The following is a 13,447-nucleotide window of genomic DNA, read 5'->3' on the forward strand; positions in this document are numbered from 1 at the left end:
CATTCCCATTTGTGCCAGATATTGAGAGGCAGCGACCATAAACCTCTGCAACAAGTGGGCTGGGGGATTTCAGCAATGATGGGGAGAAAAGCCTGTCATGTATTGCCTGCATGGGCAAATTTAGCATGCTATGGAATCTGGATTGAAATTACCCACCAGCAGAATTAGACAACCAACTTTAAGTAGTAAGAAGTGCTATGTCCAGTTGAGCAGTGTCAATTTGGACAACAATAATTCTTCAGTGGAAAGATTGAAGCAAAACACAAAATATGATGCAGAACAAGGAATGCAAACACTGATGAAACATGCAGATGGTTGGATAGGCTTTTACTACCAGATGAAACCACTGTGCTTTAAAACAGGATCACATTTTGGTTAAAAAAATGAACAAAGTCAAGGAGGTGTACATTAGAGACAGGTGCTTAGTGGAACTAGAAATTTAAGAAGGTTGTTGCTTTTATCTGATGATGCTTAGAAGAAACACTTATGTACAGTTTTGTGAAAGAAATATTTCCTGTTGTTGAGTTTCCTTTAGAAAGACGCATTTCTGTTTCACTACCAAGAGCAGTTGTGTAGCTATAAATGCATGGTAGGCTGCACAGGATAGATCTTTAATAATACCTATTCTTCTGTGTGTTCACTGGGAGACAATTACTCAAGGCTAATAAGGATTAAAACATATTCAATGACTCTGAAAAAAATGTCTTAATGCTAGTCTTCCTAAATCCCCTGTATTGTTTGGAGCAATACGAGCACAGCAACTTCTGTTTCAAGTGAAAGAGGAAAACTTTACTCTTTCATGTAGGCATGCCCATGTCCTGCTTTACTAAAAGCTGGGGTCGTGCCTTACTACATGTCAGTGTTCAAAAAATCCCAGACAATATCCTTGTGCTCTGCAAGGCTTTGATGTAAAGCTACAAATGACATCAGAGCACCATACCATGGCTTCCATGAAAGGACCTGACAAGACATCGAAGTTGTGGTCACATTTGTCTAACTGGGATGACCACTGACATTAAATGATTTGCCTGGGGTTACGGTTGAGCCCAAGGAGGGGTTTGAATGAAGACACACAAGAGTCCCAGTGTGACAGATCTTGCACTCTACCAAGTGACACAGCCTACCTCTGCTTGACTTCTGATAAATGAGCTGCATTTCCAGCACGCAGCAAGGCAGAAGGTGACTACTGTCCCACCAGCCACACAGCCAGTGGTGTCCCCAGGGACAGGAGGCTGCTGCACAAGAACAGAGACACAGCCAACAGGATCTGATTGGTAAATTCAGGGAAAGTGGAAAACATTCCATGTCTAACAGAGCAAGTAATAAATACAATCAAACCTATTTGAAAAGCTGCAGGCAAGGAGATAGGTAAATGCTCCCCTGGCTCTCTCCAACCCCACTGACGTTATGCTCCAAGGCCAAAAATGTAAAGGTTGAATTCAGCAAAAACAGAAGCACCAAGAGAAAGCTGCATTCGGAAACCTCCTTCGCTGTTTACCTTTTTCAACCCTGAAGTCTCAGGAAGTGAGTACCTGGACATCACTTCCCTCTTGCAGAGCGCGATACGAGACGCTTGCCAGCGGTGCATGGCAGCCGCAGGGCGGTGCGGAGCGGTGGCAGTGGGGAGCTGCAGTGGCATTGTGCAGCTCGTAGTGCTCGCTGCAGGCGAGGGAGGGTTTAGAAACAGATGTCAGGCACAACACAGCATTATAAAAATGGGTCATGTTCGTGTCTCTTTGAGAAGGTTAGTATAGATGTTAACAATTTACTCATTCTGGAGAAATCGTGGAGCAGAAGGGGTGTAGTACTGGATATTCACCTCTGTATTTTTCACATCTTTAAAATAAAAGGATTGTAAACTAGAAAAGGATTAAAATTGAACCAGGCAGGATGAAGCATACATACCAACAAACAACATGAAATCAGCATCAAAGCCATACACGAGGGAAAGAAACCTCCATACAGAGTCAGTTCAGCAGTGTACGTGATAACATTCTTCTATACAGGCAGCTGAGTAAAGAGGCTGTTTCTCTATAGACCAAAGGTTTTTCTTTATCTTTCCTTCTAGCCATGTTCCTCACTTCCTTCACTTTAGTCCTATTAAAAACCCACTGCTTTGATTGACAGACTGGAGCTGCCAGCCTTTTGGTTATGCTCCAGCAGGCTGGTTTCCTGCTGGTGGCCATGGCGAGAGCTTGCAGCTCAAGAGCTCTCTCCAGCCCTGGGCTTCAGAAAAAAACACTTTTCCATTTTTAAGGTTCTTTTTTTCCCAAGGATTCCCATCCAGTTATTCATGATGACATACACCACATCCCCTGTGACTTCAAAGCAAATGTGTCTGGGGGCGTTCCCCAGCAAACAGGACAACTGGCGCAGAAGTTCCCTCACCAATGATATCGAACTTCGCACCTTCCTGAAGAGTGACTGTGTGCCATCTGCCCTGTGGGACAGGCCCAGTGACACAGGCTGAGTCCCAGACTGGGCTTGGACACCAGCTAGGCAGATATGAATTGTCTGAGAGCAAAACTGGGATAAGGACCACTCCAGACAGCGAGTGTTTCGATCACCAAGCTCTGGTTCTGGGAATGCTGTCTGTTTCATGCAGTGTGGACACAGCCAGTGTCCATAGTAGAGACACAGCCATTATCTCAGGAAACTGGATAGCTTGTCACCTACTTGAATGCTAATGCTAAAATAAAAAATGTCAAGGCTTGGGGGAAGCAAGCTCTTACCTACTGGAATAGGGGTATTGAGAGGGGATTATGAACGAGACTCAAGGTCCAAATCGTTTGGGACACGCTCTGCAAGTGGTCTTGAGCTCTGTGATGGGCTTGGTGGGGCTCTGAAAGGGTTTCAGGGCCCTTGCAGACCATGGAGCTGAACTGGCATGCCAACGAGGGCCAAATGCACTGCTGGTGAGCACAGGAGAAAAAGGCCAGCAGCAAGGGCCCGGGGGGTGGGAGTGGTGGGGTGGGCAGCAGCAGCCCCAGCTGGGGCACAATATCTGCCAGGTGCTGGTTCTTTCTAATGATACAAGAGGGCAGGGGACAGGGCATCTCCATCGCAGCTCTGCACCCAGGCTTCTGCCTGATTTTGGCAGCCCTCTGCTGGCAGTGACACAGAGCCCAGAGCCTTGCTTCCGTGCTGCGTAAATGTGGGTCCTGCTCTCCACTGCAATGGACACTGGTCTTTATATATGTGTCAGCGGTAACTCCTAATGCCATCTCCAGTGGGGTTCAGCCCTTCTACCCCCTAATACCAACCTTGCCAGGCTTGAACCTTGCACCCCAAAGGACGGCCCCTGTGGTCTCAGCCTCTGCCCTCATCAAGCTAGCCCATCACTGGGGTTATTCCAGACCCCAAACCAGAGAGAGGGCTGTGGCATGGCCAGTCCAGCACCCTGTATTTAGCAGCAGCATCTGTCCAAGCGGCGGGTGACTCATCTGGGTCTGGCCACCTCCTCACACGATGCCTTTCACTATGACTCTGGGGATTTCCATGGAGAGGCAGGTGCTGCTGGCTGTGGTGGGCAGAGCTGGGGGAGTCTTGTGTGCCCAAGCCCCCTTCATACAGCTCCTCTCCATTCAGGGACGTGCAAGGGCTGGCTGGTCTCCAGCAAGGGCAGTGAGGATGGGATGCTCCTCACCCCCCACTCAGCACCTGGGCGGCCAGCCAGCCACAGCAATGGTGAACTGCTGGGATATGGTGACAGCAAGCTGCTTCCCTGACCATTTAATTTTTAATTCCTCTCAAGGCTTCTTTTCCACCACCTCCTCCACAACACCCAGGGGAAGGCTGCTGGCACCTGTTTTTGTAGCTCACGGTGTTTGGCTGCGTGACTGAACGTGAGGGACAAGAGAGGGGTGTCCCTGGCCAGCCTTGGTGGGTGCTGCCAGGGAGCCCCTCTGGAGCAGCCGCTTTCCCAGGTCAGCATTCAAATAGGACACTCAAGGCATCCCAAGGGCTGGGACTGCAACCCAGGTCGGTGGGATCTGCCTGCATCTCTGGTCCTGGGGCCAGGCTCCCTCGGGCTTATTTTCCCAGAGGCTTCCCCTCCTTCTTCTTCAAAAGAGCATCCACCAGCAAGAGACACTTCTGGTCAAGTTGGGTTATAAAGATGCTGGACAATAGGAACACAATACCTGTCAGGGCACCTTTCCACCACGCTGGCCACGAGCACATCCCATGTGTAGTGGAAACCATTCAGACGAGTTCACACTACCCTTTTGAAAGAAGAATAATAAATGTTTCTCTGCAAGGGCAGCTGCAAGCTATGCAAACCTGGAGTTTGCCCCTGAGAAACACCACTGAGGGCTGTCAGGAAAGAATTGCCAAGCTTGCTGCTGGGAAGGCAAAATTGCCTAAAATGCTGGGAATTGCCACCTGCCTGGTGGTCTGCCATCAGCACCCGAGGGCATCTCCGAGCCTCCTTGGTGCAGACACAGGAGAAAGTGCGGCTGTCCAGCTCGGCTGCAGATCCCCTCCACTCCCTGCTCAAGCCTTTCCTCTGCTTAAAAATGTTATTTTGGGAAAGAAATGAATAATGGGAACAGCACTGGAAAAGCATGGGGAATTCAGCAAACAAAAGAAAAGCTGCTATTTTCGAAAATGCCTCAAACTGGTAACCGTGGCTTGTTTTAACCCCTTTTCTCCCAGCTGTCTCTCTACCGCCCTGCTCAGAGTGCCGTCCGCAAGCACGGTGGGAGCCCTGCGCAGGAAAGGTGTGTTTTGCTACAGGATCCTGGTCTGGGAGCAACACCACAGTGACTGACACATAGTGAACTAATAGCAAAATACTCTTCAATTTTTAATCAGACACTGAATTACATGAGGTGGGATTTTCTGCAAAAGTCCCAGTGTCTAATAAAAAAAGTCAGGCAAGCAGTCACCCTGCTAGCTCTTCTGTCACCTTTTGTCATCTCTGGAGCAATGTATTTTTCTAATTGGGGCACTGCAAGCACTACGTGGACGTGGTGAGCTGAGGGGGATCTAACCTTGCAGACCGGCTTGCTGCCCGTGGTTCACACAGAAAAGACCATCACTCCTGCAAGAAAAGATACTGAATCTGCCAAGGCTGCTGATCCAGCTAAGCATTATAAACTTATCTTAATATATTCACCGAGACCCTCACTGAGCTGGCATGGACCATGTTATACTGCTGTTTCACCAGATCTCATTTATGCTTGCCACCAGTATGACCAGGTCTGCAAGGTCTCCTCGCAGCCCTGGTCATCATGGCCACAGCTCTCCTGCCTGCGGCACCCTGCTCCGAGGGGAGGCACGGGTGACATCTGGGCCACCACCCTGTGCCAAGGGAAGGCATGGGTGACATCTGGGCCACCGCTGTGGGCAGCTCTGCAGGTCCTCCTGACAAAAGGCTGTCTCCCCATGTGGGCTAAAACCTAGCAGACAAGAGGCAAAATAAGAAGTAAATGTGGTGGAACCACTGCCCTGATGTTGCTGAAGGAAGAACAACTAAGGTCTGAGCACTTGTTTTCTGTTCCTAAAGCAGCACTGCTCTGCCTGAGCATTGGCTGGGACTCCCACGGACACCACAGGGCCAGCAGCAGGGACAGGGGCTTCTCCCTCACAAGCAATCTTGTTTCTGAATTTTTCAGAAAATAGTTCTTTTTCTTTCAGGAAGAAGACTTCAAACACTCTTCCCTGGATTTTTCCGAGAAGTCTGAGAAAATAAAAATATATATTTTGTTCAGAAAGAGAAGAATTCCTCTTTTTACTGCCTCTGACCTTCCTGAGCACCATCTCTTTCACTTAGCTCTGCTTCTCAGCTTTTACCTTAGCTGGGACGAGTAGGACTTCCTTGGCAGGAGGCACTCAGCTCCTTCATCAGGCTCCGACAGCAGAGATAAGGCAAAATGTAGACAGACTTTCTGCAGAAGTGCCCACTACCCAGTGGCTCTTCAATAACTCAGTGACCAAATAGTCCCACACAGACCTCGGAGCTGTAAGTGGTTTAACAACATGAGCCATCAAACATTATATGCCTTGCAACTCACATTGGGGATTTGATTAAGGAAACCCTCTAATGTGGCAAGGGAGAACTGCAAATTTTGATAATGTTCTCAATTTTTAGTAGTAGAATAAGTGAAAGTGAAGGGAAGTGAAAGTGAAATAATTGAATGTGAAATCTGCATGCTGTGTAAAACCAACAACAATGTTCAAGCAAGAGGAGACGGTCATTAGACTTAGGGACGTATCCTTGGCTAGCCATAATTTTACACTCTTACTGTTCATGTCAGCCTGTGAAATAAGTGTACAAAAATTCAGGCTGCCCTTCAGATGAGACTGTTTTAGTGGGGTCAGAATGACTTTATACGAAAAACCTCATGCAAGATAAACAGCTATGAATAGGACACTTGACAGACAGGTCCAGAGGACAACATACAGTGTTTCTGCCGAGATATAATTGCTCTAATTGGACCTGGACTTGCTAAAATGGTAAAGTTAAAAAGGACTCTGCAATCATGCTGCCATTCTGCACAAAAGAATAGTGTCGTGATAGGAAGCATACAGCAGTTGTGGAAATAATCAACGGCTTTGTGTTCGCTTCCCCCTGGCATCTTGGATTTGCCATTAGAAACACGCACACAACATAAGCAGAATATTTTCTTCAGAGTTAAAGGTTGTCGAGGCTGAATTGCTTTGTGGCTGAAGTCTCTTTGAGCATTATTCAGCTTAAGTTAGACACTTCAAATGAACCAGAACCATTGTGTTTTTGCAGTCCTGGAGGAGACACAGAAAGGCTGTGTGAGGCATAATCAGGGAATATCTCTGCTCTAGGAGCAAGAGATTTTGTGAGGAAAGAAGCAAACTTTGACCTTCTTCAGCTTTAACTTGTCTTCTCTGGAGAGAAAGACTGTAAACTGCCTGATCTGCTCATCTAATAAAACCTCCATACACATAACCTTGGGTCTCTCCAAAACCTGGTCTCTTCTATAATATAAGAACAAGCACAGAGCTTTTAAAGACAAAATCTTTGTCCTCCAGTAGCATGTACTGTGCAAGGGTTGGCTGTCCAGTGTTTTTCCAGCCCTGTTTTGAACCCATCGGTTTTAGCCACCGTTACATCAAATGGCAGCAAAATGACGGAGCATCAGCATTTTGCTTTCCTGACTCTCTCAGGCAGCTGCATTTCACATGAGGTTTGGCTGGCCCATACCACAGACAACCTCTGGCACTGGGTGATGCTACCAGACATCCCCACCAGGGCAAATGCAGTGATAACCACAGAACAGCCGAGAAATGGCAAGCCTGTCCCCGGCTCCATCCCGCTGTCACCTGGCCACTTGGTCCTGCCCAGGGCTCTCCTTTCTGCACATGGCACCACTTGCCCCATGGTCCATCCTGTCCCTTCAGCAGGCCAGTCTGGCTCTGGGATGCTCCCAAGCCCCCTTTCTCTCAGCAGTGAAATTCGACATACTGCTCAGAGGCTTTTCAACAAATGTGGCAGGTATAAATGTTCCAAAGCCTTTCAGCCCCAGGGTGCACCTGCTTCCATGCACAGAGCTGGATGAAACACTGTCTCATGCCCCTCTGCAGTTTCTAAGTAAATGTGCAAAAATATTGGTGTGATGCTCAGGAGTTGTTCGTGTCTCACCTGCAAAGCTGCAATTGCACAGAGCTCCCCAAGCAAGGCCACTTATCCAAAAATCCCTTCCGAGGTCATCTGCAGTGATGCCCTGCAGCTCTCACTCTTTTCTCACGTTGCAAATACCAGACCCAGGCTGCAGGACGTGTATCACCCAAAAATGTGAGTGACGGAGCAGATGCCCTCCCCTGAGTACAGGCAAAGTGTCAGGGCTGGGTGTAGGTGGATCCAGGAAGGTGGTCCCTGGCAGGTATGGGAATAGGGTCTTGTTCCTCAGAGCGCACTGAAGGTGACAGTGTCCCTGAGCCACTAGGAACCATGTCACCAGCCAGCCCATTTATCCATGCAGTCCTGGGTCTGCAGGTCCACAGTTCTCCTTTTCCTGCCCTGGTCTGACATGTCCTTTGGAGGAGCACGGGTACTCACTCTCAGCAGGACTGTGACAGACATACAGACACATGGAAGCATCAAACATGCTCCACACTCAGCTTCTGCCTCCTCCCAATACCAGCTTTGCTTTGTGCATCACAGACAGGCTTTGCTCAGACATGGGTTTGTCCAGCACCCCAAAAGGTGGTGGGAAAAACTGGCCATCGATGATGCTCTCCAAAGAAGCGTGTGTGTCAGACGAAACTGGGTGGGGTTTATCAACATGAGTCCAACTAAAAAGAGAGGATGTGCTAGTTTCCAGCTAATGCCTTCTTTGGTAGATGCCACATCCCTGGAGACATTCAAGGCCAGGCTGGATGGGCTCTGAGCAACCTGATCCAGTTGCAGATGTCCCTGCTCATTGCAGCGGGGTTGGACTAGGTGACCTTCGAAGGTCCCTTCCAACCCAAACTATTCTATGATTCTAATACATCTATGATAAGCCAAAGATCATAACAGGAATAGTAAAAAATGTGAGGATTGACATCAGTCAGATTTATGCTGCTAAAACTTTGCACAACACTGTGAACATGTACAGCAAAAAGTCTTGAATTACAGCAGAAGAGAAAGAGCTAAACCAAGACCCATCCTCTGCTCTCTCCTGTGAAAGGAGGTGTTGCTGGGAATTCCAGGCTCTGGGCAAATTAAAACCAGTGTTTCAGTCCAAACTACAAGCTTCTTGGATTTTCTGTGCATAAATCAGATCCTTACATTATCTCAGTGTCATTTTGTGGCTGAAAGCAATTCAGCAACTATCAGCATAGCCAGACTGAAATTCAGCAGAACAGGATTTGAGCACTTCAGCTCTTAATGATGAGATGTTTTTGTGGAAATGAATCTTACGAAAATATGAAGTTCAGCAGAAAGTTGACAGCCTGTGGAGACCACAGAAGGGAGAGGAACTTTACTGCTCTGCCTTCACGTTTTCCACCTATAGGATTTCAATGTTTGCTAAAGTTGTAGTGAGGGCAGCTTCTTCACAGTGCTCCCTCTGGGAAATATCACATCCAGCAATTCCTGAATTACAGTTTCTAATTATATTTTCATACTGTAATGCTGTCTGAAATGCAAATTTGATGACAGAATAATTTGATCCGTGTAAAATAATTACAAAATTACGGTCTCTCAAACCTCAACTCATACTCCCTGCTATTTAAGAAGATAAATTTAACAGCAGCAAAAGTACAGCCAAAACATAGTCTATTTTTTTAACTGTTATCTGACTATAGCTGTCTGCATAGATTTTGGCTCACCATGGAAGATTATTTCTAAAATACGACTACCAAAAACATTCCAGAGTTAGAATTCTTGTTTCTTTAGCTTGGAACCAACAACCAGGTCAACTTTTATGTTGCAGTCAGAATACCACACACATGGTATCTGCGTTTAATTGGAAAAGCAACTGCTGATTAACATGTCGAATCTCTACTGTAGCTCAGTTATCATTTAAACCAGTTGTTGCTAATGTTAATTCAGGACATTAAATTAGCACAACGTAATGATTTTCAGCAAGGCGGAAAACAACTTCTGCAATATGTAATTTAAGAGCCTGAAACTCCATACTGTTACATGAGTTCCCACTGTCTGACAATTCCTCCCCCTGTTCCCTCCGTACAGGGGATTTCATTTCCCTCCAAATTATTGCCTTGAGTAGTGGCTAGGACCTTTAAAAAGACAGCAGAAATCTCATTCTGTTTGAAAAATGCAAGAAAGTGTCAGTGTTCCATGTTGCAAGGGTTTTTTAGGTTTTATTATGCTTCTAGCCTAAATTTAGATTGTCATTGCCCATCAACTCAACCAGATCAAGGTAGAACACACTGAAGGCTTGAGTGTGTTATTATTACTAGGCTAGGGGCATCAACAACTCACATCTGTTTTTAATTTCCCTGGCTGTATCCAGCTGTGGGAGAAGTGACTCAAGAAGATCTCAGTCCTGTTTTTAGCGAAGGGCTCTCCTAAGGTGAAGTACTCTGTTTCCTCAGGAATTGTTGGTCTGCTCGCCCTTCTCCATGGACAAGGAGACTGTTGGAAGAGATCATCTCCTCCCCGTGTGCATGCAAGGGGGTGACATTTGCAAATGATATGGTTGATAGGAGGCATGAGGGTCAACTTGGCCTCCCCAGGAGGTGTAGCGTCACCAAGCCCGACTGCATCTCATTTTTTTCTCTTTATATCAGAGGGTTTCAAGTCCAAAGAAGTTGGCAGTTTGACAGCTATGGCATTGGGCAGAATATGAGGGATGGATTGCAGCCACCTTTCCCCCCTGCCCTGTCAGTAGGAAGGAACCTATAGGCTCTTTATTATTTTCTCGTGGTGGTCGAAACCACAGCAGGGCAGAGTCAGCGGGATGCTTAGCATTACATTGCCTGGTGACTTCACACACTCCCAAGGCAAAATCCAAGTGTTTGTTGAAAAGATTTGGTACAGAGCTGATCAGTAAAAATGGGAATATGAAATCACTGAGCAGAGGCATGCAGCCCCAGGGTGGCTCCTGCATACCGTCCCCTGCCCTTCCTCTGAGGAGGGACCTCTGTATTTTCCATTTATTTCAGACCCCTGCCATGCCCGTGAGCTGCCAGCCTGACAGCGTCCTGGCCATCCCCGCCGCTGGGGCTCAAAGGGGCCCAACCTCCAGCCCATGGGGGTGCCCGAAGTCCCCAAGACTCAATGAGAGGGGACAAAGCTGATCACTCTGCCAAGCAGGACACATCCCTGTGCGACCTCAGCAGCACTCACCAGCTTCCCCAGTAACTCTGCTCTCAGGCCTCCTGCCTTAACATTGCTGGGAACCTTCTGGGAAGACAAGAAGCAGTTTATTGTCCTCCTCGCTCAGGTCAAGGTAGTGCCTTTTGAAGATGTCCTTGGTATCACTAAAGCAAGATATATCCATTACAACTGCAGATGAGTTTTTTAATTTTAAAAATATTTCTCGTGAACAGCACTTGAGCAGATGCTGCATGACTGATTTTTCACCTTGCAGGTGTTTCCAATGCATCAAATGCTACAGGACACTGTATTCAAGCCTGAACGAATGAAGTGAAGCCCCAGTCCTCATCGAGCATCATTACCACACAGGAGACTCAAGTCATACTTGGCAGGGGACCATAGATACATATGGAGCCAAACTCTCCAGATGTGAAGGTGAATGACTTTTCTTGAATGGCAGGTGCCACTCAGCTTGAATCTGTCCCCGCACTCCATGTCCTGGTCCCTCACTGGATGTGTCCCACCGATGTAAGCTGGCGAACACGCAGAGCTTCGAGGGTGGTGGGTCGCATCAGCCGCCTCCCCCTGCCCTCCCCTCCCGCCCCACCGCCCAGACTCCAGGGGACTCACACGCAGGTTCGGGGGCATGGAACACCCTCAGCCAAAAGACATCTCCCCACGCTGGCTGGGGAGCAGCCGTGCCCGGCTCTCCTGGGCGAGGACACCGAGAGCCCCGCTCCCCGCGGGAAGGCTGCGCTCGGGGTACTGGCACCTCCCTGGCGAAGCTGTGAGATTCCTCTAAAACTTCCTTAATCTCATCTACGAGGAGCCAGTCGAGATCCCTCATGCACTGATGCATTGGCATCAGGTGAAGAATTTAATTTAAAAAAAATTAAAATCTTAATATCCATTTTAAAAATTATATTAAGAATAATATTAAGAATAATTTTTTAAAAGAAAATATTTCACCTCCCCAACAGTGACATTTTAGAGTTAAACTGGAAGGAACACATGAGATAACACCAAGTGAAATGACTTAGAGGTTTCAGATGCATTTATCCTTATTGCTCTGTTAAGAATGCCAAATGCAGTGAAATCCAGAGCACTAAGCCATAGCTTTCCTTACAGAAGTGCTTTCAATTCTAATCTCTGCCTTGGCTCCCTTTCTGAAACAATTACTTCTGCTGCATTTGGTGACATCAGAATTTTTTTTTCTTATATTGCTCTATGTTTTAAATTCGTTTGTAGCCCTGTGACTGTTTCAGGGTGGCAGCTTCTTTAGAAAATCATTACGATTATCAATGAACCCTTTGAACTTTGGCAGGAAGGGAAGAGGGGTGTGTAATTAGAGAAGATAAGAATGATCTGGCATACTTTTCCAGGAAATAGTACACATGATGCCTCAGCTGTAATCTGTTCTTCAAAAGAATCTATATGTTCCCACACAAACAAACTCAGTCTGTGGCACTAAACTTCAGGAGCCTTGGGATCTCCTTCTCTGTAACAGTCCCCTTGGAGAAAGTGCAATACAGAAACTGACACAAACTCACTCTTCTTTTTACAAAAAGACCCAAAGAGCATTTCATTTTTCAATTACCGTGGTGCTGTTCATGCTGCAGTTCTTTTTTTAGCTGTTCTAACCAATCTCAACCCACAACAGAAAAAAAAAAAAGGCAAAAAACAAGCCATACGTGTGTGTGTGAGAAAGAAGGCAAAAGCTTGTCTTACAGCAATGCTGCTCTCTTGGCATATTTCAGATAATTTTTCAGGAAGCTCTTGATCCTTTCCTCTGTAAACACTATACGCTCAAGATTGCTGCACGCCCCAGGAGAGGGACAGAAAGCCCGGGGAGCGTACGGGCTGCGGGGACTCCGTGTGAACAAAGATGATTTAAAGGCTCGAACTTTGGGAGCTGGGTTTCACACTGTTCCTGGCTGCATCGGCTGCTGGCTTCCCCCTCACTGAACACACTGGGTACGAACCCGCCTGAATTGGGCAGCGTTAAAAAACTACAAGTTCCAACAGAAGTATAAAGCTGTAGAGATGTCCAAATTAACACAATAGCTAAACATCATTTCTTTCAACTCCTGAATGCATTAGCCTAAGATTACTCAGGTTCTTTTATATTCCTAAAGTGTCAAATGAGTACGATATAATTTTATTCTCCTTTCATGGATCATTAATCTAAATTTAACTCCACTTTGCCGGCTGCACACAGAATTAGTAACTGGAAGCTGCTTTGCATTTATCTGATAGTGCCGGGCTTGTTCATCAAGGCAAACTTCCAGCCAAAACAAACAAGTGAAACAAAAAAATCAGTCACGATAAGCTGCTTTCTATCCTATTATTTTAAAGGAAAAAAATAAAATAAATACCTGACCATAACATAAAGCAAATGGTTACCTCACACTGCAGAAATGCAAGTTTTTAATAGTCCATGCTCTGGCAGCCCCTGAGAAACAGCAGCGGCGGTGGCGGCGGGGATAAATCCAGCATCCAGTAGGTTCTCACAAGGCTTTGGCTGCGTGGCCGAAACCGCCGGCTCTGCCTCCAGCTGACGTCAAGGCAGTTGTCACATGGGCCAGCGCAAGCCCAGGGAGCACCGGTTGTCCTGGCAACCCCAGCACCGCTCCGAAATTATTTCAATAGGTCATCTGTCATACTGCGCGCACATTGCAACCACCACGGGCACCCGGACAACCC

The 13,447-nt window shown here is 46.9% G+C and overlaps 1 protein-coding gene across 1 annotated transcript in view; it reads right to left on the reverse strand.

Moving 5' to 3' along the window:
- Nucleotides 1-13,247, reverse strand: part of NCALD (neurocalcin delta) — a 52,853-nt gene extending 39,606 nt beyond the window's left edge. The window contains exon 1 of the mRNA XM_065628387.1: nucleotides 13,148-13,247. The gene's annotated coding sequence lies outside the window, so the exon portion shown is untranslated. The remainder of the gene's footprint in view (nucleotides 1-13,147) is intronic.
- Between the last annotated feature and the right edge of the window lie 200 nt (nucleotides 13,248-13,447).

This window comes from Caloenas nicobarica, chromosome 2 (assembly GCF_036013445.1).
Source record: "Caloenas nicobarica isolate bCalNic1 chromosome 2, bCalNic1.hap1, whole genome shotgun sequence".
Lineage (NCBI taxonomy): Eukaryota > Metazoa > Chordata > Aves > Columbiformes > Columbidae > Caloenas > Caloenas nicobarica.